This window comes from Motacilla alba, chromosome 10, assembly GCF_015832195.1.
Source record: "Motacilla alba alba isolate MOTALB_02 chromosome 10, Motacilla_alba_V1.0_pri, whole genome shotgun sequence".
Classification (NCBI taxonomy): domain Eukaryota; kingdom Metazoa; phylum Chordata; class Aves; order Passeriformes; family Motacillidae; genus Motacilla; species Motacilla alba.
Genome location: NC_052025.1, coordinates 12,916,174 through 12,942,575, shown reverse-complemented (window position 1 = coordinate 12,942,575; position 26,402 = coordinate 12,916,174). Strand labels below are relative to the sequence as shown.

The 26,402-nt window shown below is 51.6% G+C and overlaps 1 long non-coding RNA gene across 1 annotated transcript in view; it reads left to right on the top strand.

Annotated features, from left to right (window-relative positions):
* The window catches only part of LOC119705133, a 36,254-nt gene extending 10,280 nt beyond the window's left edge, over positions 1-25,974 (top strand). Inside the window, exons 3-4 of the long non-coding RNA XR_005258151.1 lie at positions 447-516; positions 25,327-25,974. This is a non-coding gene — a long non-coding RNA (uncharacterized LOC119705133). The remainder of the gene's footprint in view (positions 1-446; positions 517-25,326) is intronic.
* Positions 25,975-26,402: the final 428 nt, after the last annotated feature.

Below are 26,402 nucleotides of genomic sequence, written 5' to 3'. Positions count from 1 at the left end.
TGATTAACAAACTAAATTATTTTTCCTCCCTAATGATGTTTTCCCACTTTGCCCACCAGGCTGGAAGAAGCCACGGGGAGGAAAGAGTTTGTGCAAAGGATGAGATAGCCAGGGAGAAAATTAAAGAGACAGTGTTGCTGTCTGGGGTCTGGCAATGCAGGTCCACTCGGCTTTATTTCCTTATTAGAGAACGGGGTCGTGTCTGGCTGTATTTTACGGGCTGGGTGTATGTCAGCTGAGGGATGGGCTTGAAAGCATCCACACAACGTAAGCTCTGGAGCATGCCAAAGTCTGTAACTCACTTGCAATTGTGTGTGCAAGTTTGCACGGCCCCAAATTTAAGGTCTCTTTTCCAAACGTGAGTGACATGCGGTAATTACTTGACATCCGTCCATGCATATGGGAACCTCTTTCTAATTGAGACAAATTCTCTTTTCCTTAATCAGACATGACTGAGAGTTCGTGGAGTGGGATGCCTTGGGAAGGGCTGGGACGTCTCCACCTGAGCAAGGAGAGGTGAGTCCCTGGAAGTCTTGCTGAAGGATTGAGTCCAACTCATGCATGGGAGACCAGCTTTTTTACCTGATCCCTCCCTCTCTCCAACAGCCAAATTCCCAGCCAGGCTTTTGAAACAGGGCCAGTTGTTAGCTGCTGCTAGAGAAGACCAGCAGCGATAATCCAGGGAGCCTGGATGGAGCTGGAGGCAGGTGGCCAAGGCAGGATTGTGCAGAGCCACCTGCTTCTTGGAGCCCAGCAGTGCTTCCTTGCTGGACACCAGTGAAGCTGTGTCCAGCAAACACCCTCCTATAGCAGTAAAAGAGGGTGGGTGTCAACCTTGTGAGTAGAAAACATGGTAGGGAGGGAGAGAACCTTTTAGCAACAATCTGGGGCTCTGAGTTGTGTCATTGGGAGTCATTGAGAAGCGGGTTGGTTTGGCATTTTGGTTTAAAAAAACCCCAAACAAACAAAAAGCCAGAGGAGCCCCTGTGTTGGTGGTGTGGACACCTCTCAGCTGGGACATGGGCAGGGACGGTGTCCATGATGGACAGGGCACAACGGAGAGCTGGGTGTGCTTAGGAAGGCTCTACAGTGGTGCAGTGCTCAGCCCTGCATTTATCAGACAATACAGTATATGTATTTATCTCTCACAATTGAGAGCTCAAGTGAGAGAGGGGCAGAGCCTTGCCTTTCCCTGTGCACATCTTGGAGGCTTGTGCAGGCTCAGCTTAGCAGTAGCTGCTCCTGTCAGAGCCACACCAGTGCCGTGGTACCCAGCCGTGGTTCCCTTTTTCCTCAGCTTCGACTCAAAGGAGGAATAAACAGGGAAAAGGGAGTTGGTTGCCTGCACCCACCAAGCCTCTGCAAGCACACCCACTGCATCCCACAAAGCACTGCCTCGCATACGGCCTTTGCTTCCCACTGCAGTCACATCTGACCCTTATTACTCCTGCAAGTTAGAACAAGGCAGGAAAAATGGCTGTGCAGTGAGTTTCTTCATGCGCCAGGATTTATTAAGAACAATAGGGGAAATCAATCCATCTATGTAGAATACATCACAGGCTGCAATGGGATAAAGCATTTATTCCGCTCTTGAAGGGTAGAGCTATAACTCATGGGAGGCAAAACCCTTAGTGCTCTGGAGTCCCTTCCCTTCATGTGTGCAAAGAAATGCTTTAGCCCATGGCAACCTACCAGCTATTGAATTTGTGTGGAGAATCTGCCGTCCTTCCCCTTTGCCGGCCCCTTTTTGGAAGGCGAGTCACTCATTAAAACACACCTCTGGAAAAATGAAGGGGCTGTCGGTTCGAAGGCATCTCTGCATCTCGGTTTTACTTTAAACAGAAAGGGAATAGAAATGTCTCAGTGATTTAAAAGCAACCCCCCACCAATTCTGAATGGACAGATTGTGCTTTAACCAACGCAGGATTTGCTGCAACTTTCTGCTGATGCCCAAGGACCAGGCGCTGCAATTACAGCAGAGAGGGATGGGTTGGGGTGTTGTGACAAGGCGAGATGCTGTGCAGGGAGATGTGTGTTGTGCAGCTGAACACCTCCAGTGCTGACTAGATAGATGTGTGTGTATATATATAAGTACTCCCTGTGCCCAGCTCTCTGCTCGTGGTAGAAGGCATGTGGTGCAAAGACTGGAGCAGTAGTTAGCAGGGGCAAAAGGTGACCAGGATTTGTTATAATCTTTCTGGTTGTGAGAGAGTGTGAAGCTGGGGGGGGGGGGGGCTTGTGGAGGGGTGGCATTAATAGTGAAATGGTCTTTTCACTAAGCCTATTTTCACTGGGTCTAATCTATGTTGTGGGAAGAGGATCTCTTCCATAGACCCAGCAAGGCTGGTGAGATGTTTGGAGGGTCTGGGCTGCCAAGAAACACGGGCAGTGAGAAGCCAGGCAATTGAGCAGACACGTCAGACAGCCTTCCTCAGCAGAGATGACTTGGTAGGTAGCGTGCTGTTGGGCAGATGGGGTTAATTCTTACACCCAAATCAAAAGGCAACCGAGGGGGGAATGTTTTATTAATGAAAGCAGCCCTTTGTGAGTATTCCTCCCGAGGCACGTTCCCTCCACCCGCTGCCTTCCCCCCTGGCTGCTGTCTGGCCCCACGTCTTGCTCAGTACCTGCTCAGCTGCCACTCACCCACTGATAGGTTTCATCAAGAAATGTCTCCATATGTGTCTGAGTCCTGAACCTGGGTATGTGGGATGGGAGGAGGAGGAGGAGAGCTGAGTCCTTGGCCATGCTGGAGACAGGGGTTTGCCACAGGCAGGCAGAGCTCAGGCTGTCACAGGTTGCACATCAGCCCATTGATTGCTGCAATGGTGCTGCAGGAGTCACCTCTTGCTGGCACTGAAGAGCAGGAGGAACAGAGTGCAAGGTAAAATGCAGGTTGAGAGTGGGTACTCCAGTGGGTAGGGGATGAAGGGAACAACTGGAGATTGGGTTGGAGAGGTTGGAAGTGCCTTGCCCACCATCCAGTCCCCTTCCCATCCCACTACCTCTCTGCCTGCCAAGCAATGGGCTCAAGAGAGGAGCAGGGGATTTCTGTGAGTGTAGAAAGCAGCCTCTCCTGGTCTTTCTTACCCTGATGTCTCCCTGTGCCCATGTCCTCAGGGGCCCTGGACACCTTGTTCTGTTAAAGGACAGGGCCGTGGGAGTGTCAGGGGCTGTGTGTGGAGATTATTTCTGTCGCTTTGTTAAAAATAAAACAAAAGCTGGTTTATGACAATTGATTCAGGAGAAAGAGGAAGTGGAGCTCAATTCCCAGAGCACCTTTTAGCAAGGCTCTGCATGCGCGCGCGCGTGTCGTACGCGTGTCAGAACTGAGCACCCACGGAAGGCCGGGTCGGGAAACCTCACATGGAAGCGGGGAAAAGACCCCAGTGCATGGCTGCTTCCCTGAGGGAACCCCCGCAGGGCTAATGTTTGATCTGAGGCTCCGTTGTACTCCTCTGAAACCTTGGGATGTCAGGAGCTCGAAGGGAGCCTGGGATGGAAGAGGATGCTATTTGCATTTTCCTATGAATGCATCTATTTGTATAAATCTGGTGTCTCTGTGCATGCGCACACTCCCCTACGCATGCATTTGTTTGAAGAGCAACACGCTGTCCCTGTAGTGTTCTCTGCTCAGGGCCAGAACTGGTTAGTCTGAAATTCAGACTCTTCCTGGAGGAGCTGCAACTCCCCTCCCCGCTTCAAATCTAGCAATGGCTATGGACACAGGAGTCCCGAGATGGTTCACCATGCGATAGCAGAGTTTCATTGTGGGGGATGAAGGCTCCCCCTTTCAAATTTGCACAGACATCAAAAGAATCTGGAAGGTTCAAACAGATCACAACGTAATCAAAATGCCAAGCCACCGTCTGCTTCTGCCTTTGGGTTGACAAGCAGGATTAGCACCCAAGGGAAGCAGGGTGTAATAGTGTTTCACGGGCACTGTGAACAGCCCAGGAGTGTGTGGAGTACAGAAAGGTTAGCCGAAGGGCAGGTCTAGCTACAGACGTACGGTTGGGGGGCGGATTTTAAAGCAAGGAGCTGTACTCGTACAACCTCCGTGGGTATTGGCTTTAGCAGAATGCAGGACTCTCCTGTATACCAGTGATGCCACGCTGGAAGCAGTTTAAGCTAAACTGGAGAAAGCCAGTTTAAGAGTGAAGATGTGCACCAGCGTGGCGAGGAGCAGCAGCAGTTGACCTATAGTGCTGTCATTATAATGGTGTGGTTTTCCGTGTAGACAACCCTGGAGCGGAGCAGCTAGCCTGCCATCCCTTATGTTTCAATGTCTAGCTGAGATGTATAACATGGCCCTGCCTGCATGCAGTTGCAATCACCCTCTGGTTCTCCACAGAGTACTGGAGCAGAAGCCGAATTTTCAACGTGCATTGTGTGCCCATTGCACCGTCTGAAGTAGTCCCATCATAGCTAAAGACACATGAAATGCTTCCCAAATACTGCTTTAGTGTCAGTAGTTGCTGGTCTTGTCCTGAGGGCAGCCCAAGACCAGAGAGGAGGGCTCCTTTGTTGGTATTTGGTGTTGCTTAGTTGGAGAACTAAGCAGCACTGCTGTGTCCACTGTAAAGCTCCCAAAGAGTAAGAAATGCATCTGTAGCTTTGTCTGTGTCGTCTGTGTAACCATGCATTTTATAACTGACCTTGTTTTAAATTTGTGTTAAATTAAGGTTTAGGAAGCTCGTGTCTTCTTTACTGATATCGCTGCAGTTTTGGTTTGGGATTTATTTTGTTTTGACCAGGAGAAAGGCCTAATGTGCCTATAACTCACTCTCTGATGGCTGGACAGGTGACATCTTGCCTTGTAGCTCTCGGAATGCTCTATCTGTCCAGGCTATGTCTTCCAGGGCCACTCCAGTGCCTGGCAGCCTTCAGAACTCACTGGGACACAGTGAGGCAGGCAGCTGCCTGTGTGGGGTACGCCCGCTCGTGTCCAACAGTAAAGCCATGGCAAGGGCACAGCCATCTCTGTGGCCACAGGCAGGGCCCAGACAATGTGTGCTGCCTGGTGAAGAAGAAGTGTTCCAAGATTGTTCCAGCCAGGAGTGCTGGGGAGAGAGCTGTGGGACTGCCGCGTGCCCAGCGCCTTGGCACCGTGAGCAGGGCCCGGGCTAAGATGGCCGCTCGCCAGCGCACTCTGGTCCACCATGGCAACTTCTTTTCTCCTGGGGCCCCCCTTTACTGGCTGCCACTGCTCCTGGGTGCCCACTGCCTCGGGGCTGGCGGAGGGGAGCCCGCTGGGATGGGCCAGCTGCGGGCCTGAGGCAGTGTGGGCCCCGGCGGCCATTTTGCGGGAGGCGAGCGCCGCCTGTAAGATGGCCGCATGGGCATGAGGTGGGGTGCAGCGCTGCCTTGTCCTCGCCACGCTGCCTCCCTCACGCCGTCCCCTCCTTATCTTGCTAATTACCGATGAAGGCAGAACAATAACGGGAGCTGGCATGCCCCAGTTCTTTCTCTGCCACCTCCTTCCTCGGGCGGAAAATCTGCGCACACACCTCCCCCCCACCGCCCGCCAGCCCCTCTGTGATATTAACTGAATTAACATACTTCCTAATTTGCCCTGTGTTTTTCCTGCGCCGGCTCCCAGCCGCCTCGTCATGGCTTCCCCAACTGGTGGGGAAGAAGCGAGTGCGTTCATCCCCTCCGCTCGTTTGGTTGTATGCGAAAAATCCTTAATGACATCTAAAAGGGGTGGCGGGACAATAGCCCACGCGGGGTTTGGCAGGAGACGTGCGATATTTACCCCGCCAGACCATCCTCGCTGCCTCTTTGCCGAGGGATTACGACGGCCGCCGTCCCCGCGTTCCTCCATTTATTTATTTTGCTGGTGGCGGGGGGGACGCATTGGCATGCGGCTGCTTTGTGTGCCTTGCTTCACCTATGAAAAGGACATATTAAGGTGTTGCCATAAACCCCCGGATGACAAAGAAAGCGCCTTTCTCTTCTGCTTGTGGGCAACAATGACAGAAGCCTTTAAAACCAAGAAATTTTTTCCCCCCAATTGCAGAAGGCTTCCCCTAAAAGGAACTTAAATACATACCATTAATTCTAAAGCGCTGAGCTCCTGCTAACTATGCCATGCTTTTTGTTTCTGATAGTATTTGTCCATTGCAGAGAGCAAGCCAAGGATGCGGAGCCTCCCCCGCCCTCCTCCCTTTGTTTAAGTGACAAAATGTTTCCATGTTCTTGTTTAGAAAATAAACCTTTGTGGGTTTTTCAGCTTTTAATTTTATTTTTTTTACCCATTTATCGTGGTGTGAAATCCAAACTCCCCTTCTTCCCAGATCTTGGGAATCCATGTTCCTCATGATCAATTTTCCCTCCTTTATCTAAAAATACAGCATTATTTTATAGCATTACTCTGAAAATGCAGCAGTTATATTTTGAATTTGAGTATTCAGAGCTTCAGGATATTGCAATATTTTTTTTTACAAGCGATGAATGAAATGCAATGATTTAAGTGTGTAATGCACAATACAGATGCCATGCATTGTAAATACATTTCAGGGGCATAAAATCCAACACAGAGAGCCGGTGTTCCACGAAAGCCGGGAGTCCAAAAATAACTGTAAAAATGAATTGTCTGTCGGGACGAATCTCTCAGATCCAAGCCAATATTTGCAGGGTTACAATATACAACTGGCTTACTTATTGGCATAAATATCTCATTTTAAAATGCCGATGATAAACTGAAAAAGAGGTAAAGGAGATATTTGACTGATTACTGGATGCCATGGATTCCCTGCATTTAATTTCATACTTACATGCTATTTACTTATCCCATGTTTATGGGTATGTGCTTTAGCTTCATATAAATCTCTCCTGTCTGTCTGTCTCATTGCGTTCTTTTCTCTTCTGCCATCCCATCTGCTTCTCATGGTCCTTCTCCTGAAACCACATCACAGGATCTGATGGGGATAATGGGAATCCGCCTCTGGTCTCTATCATAAACATGCCAACGTGGGCTATTGTGTCGGGAGCCGGCGGTCACCAGATGGTGCTTGGTTGCCCAGGGTCTGTGTCACTGGGTTTGGTCTCTCGATAAACCAACAGCTCCTTTAGCATTGTGTTTTCCCCCAAGATCTACCTACGCTGGCTGAGGAAGGTGTAAGGACCTTGGGTAATGAATCCCCAGGGATGAAATCCTTTTGGGTGTGTTGGGCGCTTTGCAGCCTCAGCTATGCAGCTATGGGCTGCCCTTGCAGAGCTGAGGTTTGTTAATCCCTGTGCTCAGCCGTGTTCACCCTGTCTGCATTCCTGGGAAGGAAAATGAGTGTGGTAGTTTGGGACTGAATGCTGTCTCCATGTGAAAAGCGGTCCATGTCAACCTAAGCAGACATCTTGCTACCTTTATGTACCGGGCTTGGGAAGACAGGGCAGAGACATCTCTGTGATGCAGACAAAATCAAGCCGTCTCCTCTTGCCTGGGCTCACAGACAACTCTTGAGTGTCTGCAAAAGGACTGGCTTGTGGAGGTGTCATTGAGAGATGTAGATATTACAGAGTGACTGAGGGATGGGGCTTTCCCTGTGAAAAAATGTCCTCCAGCCAGGAGAGACCCAGGGACAAATCCTGCTCTTCATTATGTGTCTGTATGTCCTCAGGAGGTCCTGGACATTGTTGTACATGTGAGCTGCAGAACGGGGATTAATGCAGAAATAAAGATTGAAGATAAAAACAGTGAGAGCGATGTCTCTTCCTGAACGCAGACAGATGGAGAGAGCCTGGCATAATTACATTTAGCAAAGGGCCGCCATGAATGAAACCAATTAAAGGAGAAGCAATGCTCATATGAGAGAGAGAGAGGGAGAAAGGAAAGCAACCACCTTTCTGGGTCTTCTTGGGCATCCACCTTCTATGGGGGGTGAGTCACGCACAGTCCCCAAGTCAGGGGTGAGCTCGTGCATGCACCTGCCTCCTGGCTTAGGGGGACTTAGCTTATCTGCCATGGTGAAAAAAGAAGGAAATGGGAAACATCGGGCGCTGGCGGGGCCGGCATGGAGCTGGCTTGCAGCCAGCCCCAGCCTCGCCGTCTCCATTGTCTCATGGCTTTAATGCGTGCCTAGAAATCCAGTATTTAGGATTCAGGTTACCATTGTACAGCAGAAAGGTCGTGCTCAGCGCCGCTTGGTGTGGATTCCTCTGGCAGCTCTTTTGCCTGCGTGCCCCATGTTGGGATGGCGTTGGCAGAAGGCCTGGGGCCAGGAGGCTGCAAGGAGTACGTCTTTGCTGCCTCTGGCATGGTGTGCACCTTGCAAGGGATGCTGCTGGCTTTGGGATTTAGGGAGGGCAGCGGGAGGTGTCCAGAAAGCCACACAAAGGAGAGGTTTGCATTTGCTGGGCAGCCAAAGCCGAGCCTGCCTTGCTGACAAGCTTGGCATAAAATCTAGCAAGGCAGGATAAATGTGTCTCTTCCTTTGGCTCTCACTTGGTGGGAGCTTCACGAGTAGCTGCTGCTGGTGGCCAAGGCTAAGAGAGGCTTTTGGGACTGTTCCTCCTGATTTCATTTGTAGTCCCAGAAATGGCTGTTTTCCAGCTTTCTTCCCTTCTTCTACTATCCTGCTCTCAAGGGAAGGTGCCTTTTGGGTAGAAGAGCAGCTGGCAAGGCTGGACTAGAATAATTCACAAGGGTTTAAGAGCAAACCTTGGGATTTGGGGTGTCTGTTGCAAACCTCCAGCAACTGTAATCAAGGACTGCTTAAAAGTCTCAGTTCTCACTTAAAATTAATAGAATTATGCAAACAAGAAATGTATTTAGGGACATCTTGATTGCAGGGAAAACTCTGGAAACAAGTCAAAGACCTTGTAGGGCTTAGGCATTATCAGTCTGAAGAAAATTCCTCCAATTAGTCTGTTTTTGGAATGAGTCCTAGCAATTTTGGGGATCGAGACTCAAAGCTCAAGGCTGATAGTGCAGGATGCTGTGTAACACCCGAACAGGGAGGAAGAGAGAGACTGACAACTCAAAGTGTCATGGATCACACTGGGTTGGATAGCAGCTGGCTTGGGTCTCATTTAAGCCCCTAGACATTCTGAGGACTCTCAGGAGTGGTCCCAGCCACCGTGGTGTGGCCCTGGGCACAGAGGTCTGTGGTCCAGAAGGTAATATTGGTGATTTTGGTCCCTGGCATCCTATTCTACAAGAGAAGGATGCACATCTCTGCATGTGCTAATGAAGGTGGTGGGAACAAGGCTGTACAGATGCAGATTGGCTGTGCCTGTGGATACATGTGGCTCTGTCTCATTCTGGGAACAGCTTGAAAAACAGTGTTTGACTTCCACGCTGCCAGGACTCAGAAAAAAAAAAAAGCTTTTTAAAATTTATTTGGTCCTCGCTTTAACTGAGAGGTCGTGTACTGTGTGCAGCGCTATGGAAGACTCTGCTTGAGAGCTAGAGGAGGAGATGCTGTCTCTGTGGTGTCCTCATGGTACTGTGCAGGATCTCCCCAGGCTGCAGCAGACATGTCCCAAGCTGCCACTTGGACCAGTGACTCAAGGGAATGTGCCCCTTCAGTCCATTTGTGGTACATTTCATAGGTATTGCCTTGGTCCCAGTGGCTGCTTGTCTGGTTGTGCTGTTGCCAGTGTGAGCTGTAATGCGTCTCATGCAGGAGTGTACTGGAGCTCTCCAGAATGAAGGGCAAACTGCATGTGTGAGTCTGGACCTGTATCAAGCTTTTAAGGCAGTTGTGGTCCTGCACAGTCCCCAGGCTGAGCTTTCTGCTGGCGTGGCACTGAGGAGCAGAGTAGAAATAGAGGGCTTCTGAGTGGGTGCAAGGCTGGGACCCATCTGACTCATTTTGCTCGCAATCAGGGGAACGGGTGATGTGTCACAGCAAGCTGAGAGCTTGGGGAGGAAACAAATGGTTCACATAGATAAGTGCTGGCTGGGGAGCCCATCAGGTGCCTGTTCCCTTGCAAAGGAAAGATGCTTCCTGCAGCTTGTTGCATTTCTGTAGGCTCTGACTTGTGCCTCCTTGCCTCCTTCTCATCCCCAAAGGACAGCAGCTAAAGGAGTGCCTGCTCTTGCTGCAAGAGCTTGAGGATGTGGTAGGAAGTGGCTGGTCTCTGCTACCTAATTAACAGCATGGCTGAGTGCTGGGAAACAAAGGCTCCGGTTTCTACGCTCTCTTCATCCTTCTTCCCTTCCTTCCTAACCCCGAAAAGAAACCTCCTTACTGATACCATGGGATGTTTCCATAGATACCTCTGTGGCTGCAGGGGTATGGAGGGGACTTTCTCGCTGTGTGCAGGAGGATGGGGATGGTGATGGTGTGCTTAATTCCAGACTTGGATCAAGCACTCCAGGGAAGGCGTGGCTGGAGGAACAGGGATGCATCTCTTCTGCTTGGGCTATTTCCAGCTGCAGCTGTCTCAAAGCTCCGCAGAGTGCCCTTCTGCCTCCTTTGGGAAAAACCTGCCTGTGTTGACCCATTTGGGCATGGAGCAAGCAGAACTGGCCACAGATGCCTGCTGCAAGAAAGGCTTTGCCTGTTCCATGCTCCAGTGACAGTGCCAGTCTACTGGGATTGTGGCACCAGTGATCAGCAGGGCCAGTGCACTTGGCTGAGGGGCTGAGAGCTGCAAGGGCTCTGCTGAGGAGGGATTCTCTGCATCTTGGGGAGTTTTCACACTTCCATCCCCTAATCAGACCCACTCAGTGGGAGTCATGGTGGCAGGCAGAGGGACACGGGGGTGTTTGAACAGCATGCTGCACTCCTGAGGCACTTGCTTTATGGCTGTGCAGAATTAGTCTGTGTTTTCTAGACCACCTTTGAAAAGCAGCTGAAAATTTGATTTCCATAGCCTAAAACTGAGCTCTGTGTTTGGCTCCTTAAAAGACAGGCAAGGACTAGAAATCTCCAGTGACCTGAGAGCCCAGTCGAGATCTGAATGGCTCAGTGAAGGTGAAATGGGCTTTGCAGTTTGCTTTTACCACAGTCAAGTTTACTGCTGTTGTTCCCCCACTTTGTGCTCAAGGGCCACACTGAGGAGCTTCCCAGCTCCTTCGCTGCTTCCTTCACTCTCTGCTGCCTGGAGTTGCTAGGGCAGAGAGGCTCCTTTGCCAGGGCTGGTTTGGGAAGGACTGGAGTGGTGGCTGTCAAGACTGGCACCTCTTTAGTGCTATGTTTTCATGGCTGTGCTTGGAAAGGGCGGGTGGGCACGAGGCCACCAAGCCCTGAGAGGAGGGATGTCTCTGGTGACGACCACTCATTTTGCCATGCAGCCCTGAGGAGAGGGAGGCTGTGTGTCAGCCCGATGGAAGCTCTCTGCAGGTCCTCCTGCCCGAGGAGCAGGCAGTGACACATTTCTGACACAAACTGAGAGGAGATGCCGGCGTGAGATCCCGGTCATGTCATCTGGGATCAGGTACCAAACCCAGCCGTGGCTGCAAGCAGTGAAGGAAGCAGCTGCCCCGGGCGATGGTGAACATGATCCAGAGCTAATCCCGAGGCGTCTGCTCCCTGTGTGTGCCCGTGGCAAGGTGCTATCCTCAAGGTCTCCCAGCCCCACGCCATAGCTGCTCCTGTGGCTCTCTGTGGATGCCGGGGGGATGCTGGCTGAGGACGTGACAGGTTCGCACTGGGCTGGCGTTAGATGACGGGTGCCGGCTCCACAGGGTGCAGGCACAAATATCTCAGGGGGATTTGCTTTCCTACAGAGCCTATTGCTCTCACAGGAAGATGGAAAAATTTGGGTCCTAAAGGGATGAACACTGCCTGCACTTTGAAGGCAGACATCCCAGGAACCATGGAGAAAAAAAGACACCCACTGATTATTTTTTTTAAATTTTATTTCTCCCTGTTTCTGTCTGCCTATCAGCCTGTCAGCCAGCTAGATGCTAATCCACAGCAGCAGCAGCACAAATAAAGCTAGGCTAGAGGGATGCTAATTTATGCCTGGATTTCATGCTTTGTTTTACTTCCCCACTTTATTGGACAGAGTAGGCTTTGTGAGTGACGTAAAATGTTGCGTGTGCTCTCCCCATGGCAGGTTTCTGCACATGCAGCAGGAGAAGTTCATTTCTATGTAGCCCTTGCAGCCTTGCACATGGCTTTCTCTGCCTCCCCTGAATCATTTTGGGGGGGTCATTCCTGATAAATCCCCACCTGATGAGGACTCCCTCTAAGTTTCGTTGCACTGTATGTGAAACCCAGGGATGTGTTTCCAGTCTCATCGTGTCTTCTCTCATGGTGCCAGCATTTATGCATCTAAACTGTAATTTTTTTATGCTCTTGCTGGGTAACTAGACTACAGCCTCGGCAATTTGCATGAATAAATGTCATGTAAAATCATCAGCTTGTGGGTAGTGGCCAGCCGAGAAGTTGTGTTGTGAGGCAATCTGTTCTGAGTGATCTGTTTAATGAAATGTTGAGATTTACAGCTCTCAATGTCCATGAGGAAAAGCATGTATGGATTTAAGATCACAGCCCTGAGGTCACTTTACCTGTGTGGTACAAGTAGGTGAGGAGTTCTATTACTTGTTGCTTGAGAAATTCAGTGTGTTAAATTGTGCTGTTGGGCAAAAGCCTTTGAAATGCCCTGTCTTGAAATAAAGGGAAATGTAAAGAATAGTCAAAGAGGTGTTAACAACAGAGGGTCTTGCAGGGTTTCTTGCAAGAGTCTTGCATGGGATCCCCACTGGGACCCTAACAGTTTTGGAAAGGAAGGATCAGTCACCAGAGGCAGGGAATGGATGTGTTGGGGCTTTGCTGAGGTTTTCAGTTCCCATTAGAGGAACTGAAGGGAAGGAGATGCCCAAATACCATTGAGTCTCTGTGTTTGCCATGCTGGTACTGACTGTTCCCTGCAGCCAAAGCTCCATGAGCAAAGCAGCAAATCACTGGGGAAGGAGAGAACAGGCAAGACAGAGCTGAAGGGGGCTTTGAAATGGCCATACTGGCAGGGATCTATGAATTCCCTTGCTTTTTCACTCAGTTTTCTCACAACTCCTGCTGGCCTCTGCAGAGCAAGTTGAGGGGAAGAGCTCAGAGGTGGGTCTTTGTAGCAAGGTTTGCCCTCAGCTTCACCAGGTTAAATCCTAAGTGAGGAATTAATTGCGTTCAGTAAAAGGTGCCCAAATTTACAGCATGGAAATGAGAGCAGAATCATGTGTCCTTGTTTCCTTTTACCATCAAATAGATTTTCTCAGCCTTGAGTTCTGCAAGCTGATCTCTGTAGGGGTTTATTTCATTCGCTGTCTTCATTGCCCTATTAAAACAACAGCTCTGTCCCCGAGTCCCTGCGTGTCACTGTGTGTCGAGCACTTATCCCTGTGTATTGGGGCACAGGAATGTGACAATAAAACTGCTCGCAACCACTTGTTTGGATAAAAAGCACAGATTTGCTTACCTTGCAGTAGTTTCCCTTTTTTTAAGCAGAAATGTTTGCACAGGTGACTTTTGGTTTCGCCTCATGTACATTCTTGGCTTTCTGTGTGACATTTTTCCTGGCCTTGTTTAGTAATGTCCAGGAATTTCCTAGCTTTCCTCTTATGGAAATCACACAAAGGTCTAGGGGTGGATCTGACTGCAGGAGCAGTGTCGGGGGAGCTGAGCTACCTCTGCCCACCAAGGCAGGGCTCATGTGGGTTTGCATGAGCAAAAGAGCTTTTCTCTTCTCTGACTAAGCTAAAGGACAGGAATAGTTTTGTACTCCTAAGGTGCACCTGTTTGTGTAGGAGGATGTGGGATTGTGGCATTTGTCTTTGCAGCTTTCACTGGCCTCCTCCACCAGGCTTTCTTTAGGCTGCTATCTGCTCAGATTTGGGGGGAACCTGTGGGCAACACCGCATCTTGCATCGCACAGGTCCTCACGTGCAAGCACCGTGGGTGTGCGGAGGTATCTGGCTTTGTGCGGGTCTCAGAGCCAGCCTCTTTGAGGTCTCTTTGTTTTGTCTCCCTCTGGGTATCTTGTGTGGATGCATTTGCATATATGGAAAACGTTGTCATCGTCTTCTCCCCCTCCCCGGCTCCCGTTGCCTTTGCTCTGCTGGCTCTTGGGCATTTCCAGCTGAACGGAGCCTGCCAAGGCCAGCCAAGCGCGGTGGGGCTGGGGGTGAGCACCCCCCATCTGCCCCTTTGCTATTCCCTCCCCCAGGCGTGCCTGGGGGTGCTCAGGGCATTGGGGCGTTTTTCCCTATTTTTTTTTTTTCTCCTGGTATTTAATAACTCGCAGTAGGCAGACAGTGGGGTCCTGAAGGGACTCTGGTGCATCCTCTGAGCCCCCAGCTCCAACACCCTGCTGCTCCCCCCCTTTCTTCTCGTGCCGTAGCGTGTCTGGCTGCAGCACCAAAGAGAGCAGTGCAAACCGTGCGGCGAGGCTGCTCACTTGCTCTAAATCCACGAGGCCAGGTTTAAGCACTTTTTGTTCCTGCCGGAAAAAGCCTTGGAGTGGTTATACCAATAAATCTCTTGCTCCTCCATGAAGATGTCCTTCCCAGGACATTTTAAGTCCCTAATCCTCTCCGAGGCATCTCTGGCTCTATCTTCTCTTCTCTAACCTGTACCTGCCCCCCTGCTGCCAAAGACTTGAATGCCCTGAGGCTTCATCCCTTCGGTCTGCCTGCTCTCTGTGCACCTCCGTGCAGCCCTGCGCCCACTCCACTGTCCCGACATCCTGCTGCCCGCTTCGAGCTGGGGACAGGCTGGGCCATTGGAACGGCCGGGGGCGGAAGAAGGGGGTGGAGGAGAGACGGGGCAGCTGCGAGGCTTGTGTTAGTAAACACTTCCTTGGGTTCACATTTTAATTCCTTACCCCCCTTCCACATCTTCTCCCCCATCCTTTCCCTTTTCTATATGCTCACACAATGAGACCATTGTCAAGGGGTGATTTGAATGAGGGGTCTCCGGGCATGTTCCCAGCATTGTCAAACAGAGTGGGAAAAAAACCACAACTCCAGCCTAGCCAGGAGGACCAGACCAGACTGAGACAGATGCCTAAATTAGTGACAAAGCCTTTTGAATGTCCCCCCTAGACAAGGGTTGCCTTGTGCATGCGTGCGTGTGTGTGTGCATGCTCGTGGGTGTGTATTTGTGGCTGGGTGGCAGCTTGCATGTCTCCCCATGTTAATTAGTTTTGCATGCATGTCTGATAAGGTGCCAATGAATATATTTGTACTCCTTCCATTGGTGAAAGCTGTCTCGGCGGCGGGGGAGATGCGGGGTGGTGGGGGTGTGCTCAGTGCAGCCTGGCAGCCTGGGGTAATTGAGCTGTGCGGGGCTGGGAGAAGGGGTGAGGGTTACATCGCCAGAGCTCGGCTTCCCAGCGATGGGATCTGCTGCTTTCCTTGCAAATCATGGAGAGTTTAAAAGAGAACTGAGGCTTTTTTTGGTTCACTGGGTCTTTCTCTTCATCTTGGCTGATTGTCTGGCTGAGGGTCTGTAGGCTCTTTCTTCTCCTCTGCCCTGTGTGTCTTTCTCTCAAGTCCCTTAAAAGGTGTTTATTTCCAATGGATTTGTATCCATCTTTGTATACACACATACACATGCAATCACTCACACAAAGCCCCAGTAACAAAACCTCCGCCTCTTTCTCCAGAAAGGGAGTCAAATCTGCTACCAGTTACAAAATATGGGAGGGAAGTGAAGCGTGTGGGTGCCAGGGGTGGAGCAGTGGAAACAGGCAAATAGAAATGCAGAACAGGAGTTGAAGAGACAGAGATAACATGCTCTATAAAGGATTTATCAACATTTGCTCAGGATAGAGTTATTAATTAGCAATGCAGAGAAAAGTCTTTCTACATCCCCAGCGTATGGACCAGCACATAATGTCATTCCTAGACTGCTGTTATCGTTCATCCATCCATCCATCTGCATTCTGTAGGTTCACACAAGAATTCATTGTATGTGTAGGGATGTAAACATCAGTTCACATCTAATTAATTTTCTGTCTAAATTAATTTTGCATCCTTTCCCCTAAATCAACAAGACTTAAGAGCGCACATACATTTCTTGAACAGAACGAGAAGAAACTCTTCAATGGGCCAAGATGTCTTTTCTCCCTGTGGTCCAGTCTGAGCAGCTGCCAGATGCTGAAAGAGCAGCGATTTACATGGCCCAAGGCTGCTCTGAAGCAGAGGTCATTTTGGGAAGTTTACCAGAGCACAGCTTGCCTCCTGTGGAGCTTGGTAGCACCCAGCTTCACGTTGGCTCCAGTCTGCTTTGCCTTCTCTTCCGTACTTGGGTTCTGGTACAGTGAAGGAATGAAGAGCAGGAGCTGATACACGATGGAGCAGGGCTGGCCCTGCAGGGAGCCTGGGTGGGACATGCTTGGTCCAAGCAGCAGAGCATGGGGTTTACTCCTGATGGGCTGGCTCCTGGGGAGGAAGGGGAAGGTCATGAATAAGGTAAGGTGGCTGTTGGCATCAGCAGGGTTTGGGTTGGGTAGGGCTGATGCCTCTTCCCCCACTCGCTTTGTAGCTGCACTGGGTTTTCCTCTGCTGCTGGGGGGGGAGAGCTGGGAAGAGACATGGAGAGACGGTAGAGTAGGCAGTAAGCAACAAAGCCACCTGCCTGGAGGAGAGCTGACAAATCCCTGGTGGGCTGCAGGAGAAGCATCTCTCCTTTGTGCTCCGAGAAGTCCGGGAACACAGGCAGGGCCAGGCTACACCTCCCCATCAACCTGCACGGGATATCTATGAGGGCCAGCCCAAAGAGTGCCCCAAAATCCTCACTGCCACTCCAGCAGTAAGTACAGCGGGCAGTTCATCAGTAATGTGCAGGAAAAAAGGGATTCCCATGAAATGCAGGTCTTCCAGTTGGAGAACAAAGGCAATTTCGTGTGACTTATCAGCGGTGCCTAATTGCGCAGGGTGAATAATGAGCAGCTGGAGAGGCAGCACTGCCGTCCCTCCAGCGGGCTGCAGCCGGTGGCCACGGCTGGAAACCCCAATCAGTGCCAGCAGAAAGTGGGCATCCTCAGAGAGGTGCAGCCCCAGCACCCTGTGCCCGTTTCAGAGCTGTTTGGGCTCCTCCATTGCAAAGTAATTGTGTTAATCCCCCATGGATGTAAGAGGGGAGCCTGCTGTTGGAAAAAGTCTCTCTGCGGTTGCTCAGACCTTTCATTTACGCAGAGGGTGAATGTGTCATCCATGCCTGACCCAGATGCAAGGTGGCCTTTAATCACAAAGAGGAACCAGGCACCAGCATCCTGCAAAGGGCTTGCAGTTCCCTCCCTGTCTAGTACCTCATCTCTGAGCAGTGGCCATGCTAAAGACCCCTTCCAGCTGACCTGCCACCCCTGTGCCCTTCTCTCCTGTTTGCACATCCCTATCTCTCCTTAATTCTGCTCCTAAACTCTGGGCAGGGCTGTGGAAACCGCTTTGTCAGAGCTCCTCGCCAGGTTGATCTGCAGAAGAGGTTTTTTTCCCTTCCCCATTGGGATGAGTATTCCCACATAAGCAAAGCCTCTTAATGAATCCGTGGCAGCAAAGTAGGTAACGTGCTCTCCCTGCCAAGGCTGCTTGGCACAGCTGGAGTCACGTAATCAGGCTAGGCTGCCAGTCGGGGACAGAGTGGGAAGAGTTAAACTGAGGACAGTGCAGGGACAACTAATCCCCACCAGGAAGAGCAGCAGAGACCTCCCTGTCCTTCATCATCCTCCCCCTCCATTCATGCACTTTTCCTCCCTCTCCACCACATCCTATTCCTCTCCCACATCCTCCCTTTACTTATTTCTTCTTCCGTCTTTCTCACCCTCCTCTCCTCCGTTGCTTTCTCACTCCTCCCCCGTGGTTTCCCTCCGCCCCCCCCATCCCCGGCCCAGTCTCCTCTCACATGCTCTGTCATGTCTCCAGAGCTGGTTTTCGAGTGGGACCGAGGGACGGTGTATTTGGGCTGCGGTGGAGGTCACAGCTATATGGGGATTGTTTAAAAGAGATTTGCCCACATCCCAGCCCATGTGACCAGCCTCAGCTGCAGGTCTCTCTTTCTTAATCTGGAGATAAGCGTGATTATCCGAGGAAGGGCTGTTCGGAGCTTTGTAACTGTGACAGGGGAGCTTTCAAGTCGCACTTTGCTGGCAGAGCAGCGTTTAAAGCCGGGGAATCAGATTCCAAGCGTGGCTTTGCATCTCTTTTCTGCTGGGAGCATGGTGCAGGGCTGGCAGCAGGGATGGGAGCTTTATTAGGACTTTGCTTATGATGCGGAAAAGGAGTTAGGGGAGGGAAAATGGGGGAAGAAGGAGGTGAAAAAAATCCCAATTCGCTGTTTCCCCATCAGTGGTGGCCCAGGAGAGATTGGCACTGATTCAAGGGGACAGGCCGAACCCCGGTGCAGAGCAATAAGGTCCATCAAACCTGGGGTCTGCCTTGTTTTTAGCCTGGGGTTGTGTCTCCTTGTTCTGCTCCCGCCTCGCTCTGTTGAATCCTTCACACAAGAGGTCTCTGGGGCCCTGTTTGGAAATGAAATGCTGTTTTAGCTGCTCCCATGGCACAGCTTCCCTGGGAGAGATGGCAGGGCCAGCTTTGCTGCCCGATAAACACATCGGCCCCAGCACTCAAGGCAGCCAGCTCCCTGTCCCTCTCCAGAGAAGTATTTGCTGGAGATGAGCCCTTGTGGGGCATCTCTGCAGCCAAGGTGGAAGTGCAGGGACATACAGCAATTGTGTAGTTCACTATGGTATCAGTGTCTTGTATTGCTGGAGGTTGAAATATTTAACATCTCATACAAGTGACACGGTCCCAAAAGATTTCTTAGGCCGGGACAGGCATCAAAATAGGGTTTAGTGGAAATGTTCAGCTCTGGAGCAGGTGCTGCTTTGCTTCTATTTGTAGACTAGAAACTCAGAGCAGAGCCTCGTAACAGCGCTTCTTTTGATGGAGATGGGTCAAGGAGAAAGAAACCTGGATGCGAGCCAAGGGCGGGAATCTGGGGCGAGGTTGAATCAGGACGAAGTGCCAGCGCTTTGGACCGTCACTTGGGCAGGACTCACTGTTCTTGCCATATCCTCCCTGGAAACGGTTCAGCTTCCAGCACAGCAGCTGAGGCCAGCCTGATCCAAAGGACACCCTGAATCCCATCTGCTCTCCCCACACCACCCATTCCTAGTGGGTGGGAATTTGCAGTGAGAACACCAAACAGCCCCTCTGCCTGGGTTTGTTCGTGAGAGGCAGCTCCCTGCCTGTGTCAGAATACCAGGGATAGAGTACATCCCTCTTCTTCCTCTCCCACGAAGGCACATCTCATTTCGCATCGTGCTTCCACAAGGGCCAGCCAGCCTTAATGCAGCCCAGGACAAAGTCCTGTGCCTGAAGATTGAAATGTCTCTCTGCAGGGCAGGTAGCTCAGTGTACCTCCAGTGGCTGAAGAAGGGAAGCGGTTGCTAATGTATCATTTTGAGAGCAAGCTCTGAAACATCTCCCACGTTGCCTGCCTGTCTCCAGAGCCCCACACAGCTGCTCTGTGGGTGGAAGCTCTGTTTTTCGTGTGCCCCCGTGAACTTTATTTTTTGCTATTTTTCCTTGTATGCTGCTTAGATGAATCCTTTTCAGTGCCTACAGCTTATTCCAGGGCTTTACTGAGGAGCTGGCCAACACATGTAGCCTTACTCCAGGGCATGGTTCCTGAAGAAACCAAATGGGTACAGCATCTTTTTAGTCTAGTGTCTGTAAGACCAAACAGCCCAAATCCCAACCTGCAGCCGTGCTGCGCAGATAATGCCTGTGCCCCACTGGAGAACAAGAGCTCCCCTTGAAACCCCCCAGCCTTGGATGTGGCAGCGGGAACGTGGGCAGGAACATGTAGGTGTTGGCATGTGCAGGCAGGAACACGTGTATGCCAGGGCAAGCGTGCCCATCTCTGCAGGCACAGCCCCACGTCTGTCTCTGCACCAGCCCCTCTGGTGCACTGGCCCCACAGGAATCTTCCCCACACTGCCTGAAACGAGGGTCTAGGGGCGTAGGGTGGATGGTAAATTAACCAGTGCTAAATGGAGGGAAGCACAGTAGATAGGTTTAATGGAGAGATCCATTTGGGATGCAGCAAGGGAAGGTTTCCTGATGGAACAAACAGAAGGAGCTAGAAAAGGGAGCAGTGTGGTGGATACGGGTGTGAGATCAAAGGCTGTGACAGGGCCAAGAGCGATGAGAGGTGGGAGCCAGGAGCAGTTTGTGTTCCTGGGTGCTGAGCAATGCTGAGGAGAGTGAAGGAAAATCACTGGCTGCTCTGAACAAAAGCCACTGAACGGGGAGATGGGAATGGCACGGAGAGGACAAAGCAGGAGTCACAGAGCAACCAGCACCAAGCATGGGAGTGGGTGGCTTTGCTTGCTGGGTTAAAGATGGGCTGGAGAAGGGGGCTTGCACCCAGTGAGGATGTGCAAAGTGGCCATGTCCCATGACAGGGAGCCAGCAGAGTACCACAAGTTTGGGGCACAGAGTGGCTTTGGGAAAAAGAAGCTGTCACAGTGACAAGGTGGGTGTTTCCCCAAAGGTGGCCAGTGTTTCCAGGATAGGCAAATAGAGCTCTACTCCTGGGTTGGGAAGAGCCAAGTCATTTCTCCAAACGCCACGTTGGGCCAATGCTGGAGTTTGAGTGCAAGCTGGGCAGTGACACAAGCCTGGACTGGAATGCCTGCACAGCATCCCTGAGCTGCACAGGGCCTGCAGCTCACCCTGCAGCACCAGCACTCTGCAGGGTCCAAGGGGAAGGGAAGAGCTCTGGCAGTTGAATTTTTTCACTCACCCAAGCATCCATCTTCACTGCACGGGCAGCTGAGACCCAAGGGCAGTTTGGGCCCTTGTTATCATTGCTGCTGAGCAGAGCCTTTTCTTACAATGCCCTGGCACCTCCTTACGTGAATGTGGATTTTGTGATTGATGAGCAAAACTCTTGTCCAAAAGACCATAATGTTTGCTTGCAACCTCATTGCTATAGTAACAGAGGTCCTCAGGACACCTCTGAAGTAGGTCACCACGGACCCCATTTTGCTGTGTCTCCCAGTGCAGCACAGCTCCAGAAACAGAGTGCACCCACCACAGTCCAGCTGGGCATCACCCTGGCACAGCCCAGACCCTCTCAGGGAAGGCCAGGCTGGAGACCTGCCCTCCAGTGACAGCACCCAAGGGTACAAAGGGCTGTCCTGCACCTGGTCACAGGAAACTTCTGTTCCTCATGCAGCCCCAGTGCCAGCTAATGGTGTTCCCCAAGTCAGGGCTCCCTTCCAGCCTCCTGTCTCCCCATCCCCCACCTCCTTGCTGCCTCCCTCCCCCCTTTCCCCCAGTGCCTCTCCTCCTGCTTTGCATAATTTTCCATTTTCAGTGTCCCCTTTTCTTTTTCTCCTCTCCATATGGTGCGTCCCCCTCTCTGCCTGGCGCAGGAGCCATCCTTAACAAGCTCGGCAAAGCCCTCTCTCAGGGGCTGCACATGAAAGATGCTCTGTAAAAACAGAGGCTGGGATGGAGCTCCCCCTTTTTTCCCCCCTTGATTTATATGGGGCTGGGATGTGGGAACGTTTCTGGGTCGCATTTTAGAGCCTCCGGGTGCTTGTGCCTGTTCTCTCCAGCCATTCAGTGCAGACCCCTAAGGCCAGCTCGTCCCCAGCCTTTGATCTGCAATGCAGAAAGAGCATCCAGGGCAAGTTTGTGCCTCTCATCCAGCCCCTGCCCTCATTTTGGCTGGCAGGGAGAGATGCCCTGTCCCACCACACCGGGGAGAGGCCGTGCCCTTTCCTCTCAGTGTCCGGTGGCCTTTTCCAGCTGGCTACTTTGGCTCCCTCCCACATCCCTGGCACCTCACTCACGAGGTCCAAGGCACTGGGTCATGGAGAAGCAGCAGGTCGTGGGATTTGTGATGCATGGCGATTCTGCACGTCTGACCCACCCCTGCCCCTCTCCAGCTCCACTGCAGATACCGGCCAGCGAGCACCCAGGGGTGCGTGGACGGCGCTGGGGCTGAGCAAAGGGTGCTGGGGCTGGCAACGCCTGCCCAGCATTTGATGGGTTAAGCCAGTCTCTAGCTAATTTCTCCCAGCGGCTCCCCTCCTCCTCCTCGTACTTCTGTATGCAGCAGGCAGGGCCTCAGCGCAGGTTCCTGCACTGAGCTGTTGCCAGGGGAGTAGTTAGGCGAGTCTGAGCTATGTGGGGAAAAGGCCCGGGCTGTCAAAGTGTCTGAGATGAACCATAGCCCGGTCCCCCTGCAGCTGGGCCCAAGCATGCATCAGCCCTTGTTTGGAGCCTGGGAATGGCAAAGCCCAGGGAGGTTCAAGGGCAAACTTGCTATTCATTAGTCAGGGGTCCTTGACGTTCCCACTCTCTGTCTCCCTTCTTCTTCTTCTTCTTCTTCTCTTTTCTGTCCCTCTTTTGACAGATTCCTGGGTGCTTTTGGGGAAAACTCCCCTCCTCCTCCTCGCCCCAGCAAAAGCCCTCCACATAAACTTCCCCAGCAGACAAGGCAGGAGGACAATAACGTCAGGGCCGCGATGCAAACGAGAGCCAGCGGAGCAGCCGCATCCCCCGGGTGTCCTTTCTCCCCGGCCCTTCCCGCGCTGCTGCGGGAGGCTCAGCCGCCGCATTCATTTCGCTCATCTTGCCCATCTCCGATGTTTTATTATCTTGATGCTTGCAGGAAATTGTAACTTGAGATAAGGAAAATGTCAGGCGCCTTCTCCTCTCTCCTGTAGCCCAAAGCACCACGAAGTTGCTCCGTAGGAAATGTAAATGCTTGCCCAGGTGCAGAGGATGAGCACGAGATGGAGGGAGCCTCGAGAGGCCGCGCGAGCATCTCCGTCAGGAGATAAAACTCGCGGCGTAGGCGGAACACGGAGCCTCCCTCCCGCCCCGCTGAACAGAATATTTCATAGCTCTTAGAAGCCAAAGCTCCCTTGTAATTATCCAAAGCAAACAGCACGTGTTATTAGTTTAAAATGATTTTTTTTTCCCCCTCCCCGGGCCCCTGGAGCAGAATGGAGGTGTAATTGTGCTAAGGAGTTAGCAGGGGAGAGCACAGCTTTTGGTCACATTCAAGTTGGAGGGCTTGAGCCAGGGAGGCTGGTATGAAAGGCTGGTATTTGCATAAGCAGCGTGCATCCCTACAAAAAAGAAAGATATCAGGGGCTTGCAAAATTCAATCAAGGCTGGGAGGGAAGAAAAAAAAAAGGGGGGGGTGGAAGGGAGGGGGGAAAAAAATTGACAGTGAAAAAGGTTTTTCTAAGTAACACCCTGTCGAGATTAAATTGTCCAGAAAGTTTCTCCGTGTGAGCCGGTGAAGCGGAGGCTGGGCTGAGGGCAGGGGAGGAGCGGGGTCCCTCCTTCCTGGCCTCAATAGGGGACAGGAATCTGATTAGGCAGAGCGTTCTGCATCCATTTACCATTATTTGAGGGTTTTTTTTTTTCTCTTCCCACCGCCCAGAATTGCTGTGGCAGGGCAGTTTATCAGCATACAGACCTCAGTGCTGGCTTTGTAAGGGCACAAGGAGGCACAGGAGCAAGTGCTGGGGCAGAGGCTGAGCTATAATTTCAATTGTTTATTCAGCTTAAAAAAAAAAAAAAAGAACAGTAAATCTACACACAGAGGGATGTTCTCCCTGTGCAGGGCATTGGGGAGGGAAGGCAGTGTTGGGGCTGGAACTGGGTCCTGGTGGAGCCCTATTTTTGCAGGCACCCTCAGTGCAAGGCTGAACTCTGCCTGGAGAGAAAGTGCATGCAGGACATTTGAGTTTTCCTGAAACTTACGTGGAGTCAGTCGGGTTGGTGCAGCCCCTTCTCCCCTCAGTTACTGAGTGCCAGAAGTTTCAAGCCCACCAGGCAGGCAGTGGGTGATTTCCAGGCTGGTGATGTCTGGAACCAATGAGCATCCCCTCTATCCACACTACGGAGGAGTTTCTCTGTAGGCCAAAGCAAGCTCAGCCTGTCCCAGCAGAGGACAGGGACTGTCCCTGCTCAGGACAGGGGACTTTACCTGCCAGGTAAAGGCTTTCCCCTGGTGAGAGCAAGGGTTCAGCTGCCTCCTCCTTTCCTGGGCTTGTGAAAGCACCCACCATCATTCAGATCTCATCTGTCTTGACCTCAACATCCTTTCCGGGCTTGGGAGAACATTCAGGATGACTCCGAATCTCCCATAGAATAAAAAAGTGCTGAGCCTTGGCTTTTTGCAGCCTGGGTCTCCCTAAACACCTGCAGCATGGGGTCTGTCCTCTCAGCACTCAGAGACAGACACAGGCCGTGGTCCTTCCCTAAACCCAAGCACATGGGGTGGGTTTGGCCTCTGCCTCTCTTAAGTTTTAGGCTTGCTTCAAAGTTGCAGAAGGGAAGGGATTTTCCTTGGATTTCCATCAAGTGCTTTATGAATATTGCAATAAAGGGGTTACAGAAGATCTATTTTTAAGAGGGAGAAAAAATACCCATGAAAATTGCAGCCTGGACCCCAGAGTGTAGAGTATTTGCACAGTTCAAAGAGTTACGGTGGTTCATCCAGTCACAGCCTGGGAACGTCGCGGTGCGACCTACAGCAGATCACATGCCGGCTACTCCCAGGGCGGCTCATTAGAGAGCCACACACAAGATTTATCTCTTAAAATGGGCTTGCAAATATTTTATAAAATTTGCAATATTTTATAAAATTACAATTTGGTGCAATAAAAAGAATAAATTAGCCAGCTGATGGTTCCTTTTGCAAGTGTACTCAAGGATTTGTTATATTAGTCTTTACTCCTTCCAATGTAACAGTTTATGGGCAAAGCAAAGGGAAGATAGAACAAGGATGGGACTGGTTCGGGGGCTGGGGAATACACACTCAACATGGATAAAGCGTAAAGGAAATAGATGAAAAACTCAAGAAAAAGGGAGGAGAACGTGCTGCAAGGTGGAAGATGTTTGGGGCAAAGCACGGGAGGCGTGGGCAAAGCCGAGGAGGGGACTTTGGCTCAGCGTCACAGCTTCGGCTCCAACTCGGTGGCTTGGTATCACTTTCTCCAGTCAGGCAAGGGCGCCGAGGGCAGGGAAAGTTAACACGAAGATTAAAACATCAGAGGGCTGTGCCTTTAGTGGCTCTGACATGCAGAGTAATCCCATGCCCCAAAGCCTAGGGAGGAAGGACAAGCCGTGAGCCCTCCCCTGGCTGGCGGTGTGCGGGGCAGGCAGAGGTAGGGGATTGAGGAGGGTGCAGGGGAAGCTTGGCATCTTGGGGACTACACTTTTCCCAGTAAGGAAGAGGGTAAGGTGCTCCAAAGACATGAGAAATGTCTGGTGGGGAGGGAAAGAGGATAGGAGTTCTGCTCCATCAGAGACAAGTTGGTCTGTTCTCAGCCAAGCGCTACTGGACTATTTCTCTGACAGAGATCATAACCCCTCCATTTTCTTTCTTTCCTTCCTAGATCCCAGTGAGTGGACAAGGGACTTTCGAAGCTTGTGAGTTCCTTCTTCTAGTTGGCTACCACCTGCCTGGACTTGCCATCTGACTTCTCCGAGTTTCTCCAGGAGAGTCCCAACCTGCTTCTCCACTGGCCCCAGAGAGGAGACAGCTTTGTCCCGTGAACACACTGGATTTCTGCGTCACTTCGAAACACAGCGGTGCAGCCATGGGGAGGGAGCCAGGGCAACACAGGGAGCCAAGGGATCATCCCACATCACTCCTGTATGTTGCCTTCAGTGCCCTCAATACCCCAGAGCAGGACCAAAGTGCTTAGGCAGAGAGACCTGAGCCAGTCACTGTCTCACCTGGTGAAATACCAGGTGTGTAAAGTTCGGAGGGAGCTTTTAGCCCCTGGCTTTGCTCATGGAGCAGAGCTCGGCCCTTGCTGCTCTTGATCCCTGGGTCTGTGGAGCTGTGGAAGTGCAGCCTTCCAGAAGGCGCTGTGCTTGGGGCCCAGAGGACCATGAGCTTTTCCAGGCCAGGCAGCCCTGCTGCTGTTGTACTGCATCCTCTCTGTTCCTGTAAGAGAAATGTACTGCCTGTAATTCTCTCCCATTCAAATCCTCCCAACCCCATGCACTGTTGAAAATAAACTCTCTCTTTTGCAAAAGTGAGCGTGTGATTTGGTGCAGTCTCGAGGTGGAGGAGGCAAGGGGCACAAAATAAACCCAGGCAAACCAACAGGGAAGCGGGAGCAGCCGAGAGCCAGGCAGCCGGGCCGCGCCGTGCCCCGCATCAGGCACATTTCCCTGAAAGCCCGAGCGAATCCCTCGCCGCTCAATGATCTTTATTTGGTCTGAACCCCGTCTGGGAAGTAACCGCTAAACCCAATGCAAACAGACCCCCGTGAAAGAATATAATGAATATGTCTCTCAAATGATTTGGAGCCCTTCTGCCTGCAGAGCAGGGTTCCCCATTGTGCCCCGCTCCCGGCGTGCTCGGGGCAGGCAGCGCGAGGTGGCCGCTTTCCCAGCTGAAATCCGAAAAAAGCAAACAATGGGTCAAGGCCGGCATTGTGCGAGCCCAGGCAGGCAGAAG